The sequence below is a fragment of the Oncorhynchus keta genome, unplaced genomic scaffold (assembly GCF_023373465.1).
Source record: "Oncorhynchus keta strain PuntledgeMale-10-30-2019 unplaced genomic scaffold, Oket_V2 Un_contig_11286_pilon_pilon, whole genome shotgun sequence".
Classification (NCBI taxonomy): Eukaryota; Metazoa; Chordata; class Actinopteri; order Salmoniformes; family Salmonidae; genus Oncorhynchus; species Oncorhynchus keta.
In genome coordinates, this window is record NW_026277410.1 from 233 (window position 1) to 1055 (window position 823).

The 823-nt window shown below is 40.0% G+C and overlaps 1 non-coding gene across 1 annotated transcript; it reads left to right on the forward strand.

Annotated features, from left to right (window-relative positions):
- The first annotated feature begins 641 nt into the window (after positions 1 to 641).
- Positions 642 to 714, forward strand: trnav-cac (transfer RNA valine (anticodon CAC)). The gene has a single exon. It is a non-coding gene; the product is annotated as a tRNA-Val (tRNA).
- Positions 715 to 823: the final 109 nt, after the last annotated feature.

Here is an 823-nt window from a genome sequence, read left to right on the forward strand (position 1 = left end):
TCCCAATGCCCAGAGGCTAGCATTTGGTTTGAAACAGTTGTGGTTTATCTAAACCTTGCTGTCTACCTCTCCGACCTGTGGATCAATGTTGCCGTTTTTTGGGGACCTCCACCGTGCGATCTGTATGAATGTGAACAGACTGACAGCTTCTCTGAGCCAGGCAAATGCATTTATCAGGGTCATTGTAATGGATATATCCAAAGAAATGGCAATATAATCCAAGGTAAAACAAACAAAAATGTTGATCGTTTTCTGTCATTTCAGCTGCTTGATGTGATTGTGTGATAGATTTAGTTGGCTGGCTAGCAAAGGAATAGAAGCTAGCCTGCATAGGTACAGTGCATTCGGAAAGTTTTCAGACCCCTTACTTTTTTCCACATTTTGTTACATTACAGACTTATACTAAAATGGACGAAATAAAATAAAATCTATCTACACACAATGCCCCATAATGACAAAGCGATAACATATCGTTTTTATTAATAAAACAAATATTTTAAAAATACCTCATAATTCCCGGCTTCTCAAGCCTTATTGCTTAATTAATGGACTAAGTAATTTCAGATTTTCAATAGGTTCTGAGAACGATAAATGTCCCACCCCGCCAAAGTCAGCCACACCCTTAGTATTCCACTCATTAGGTTTCCGTAGTGTAGTGGTTATCACGTTCGCCTCACACGCGAAAGGTCCCCGGTTCGAAACCGGGCGGAAACAAATTTGAACAAATTGGACAGTAAGCCTATTCACTAAGGGCTCGGTCCCAATTTCGGAATTCATGCTTTTCCTTCGCACTTCTCAGTATTTGGTATTCAGACTTACCTTT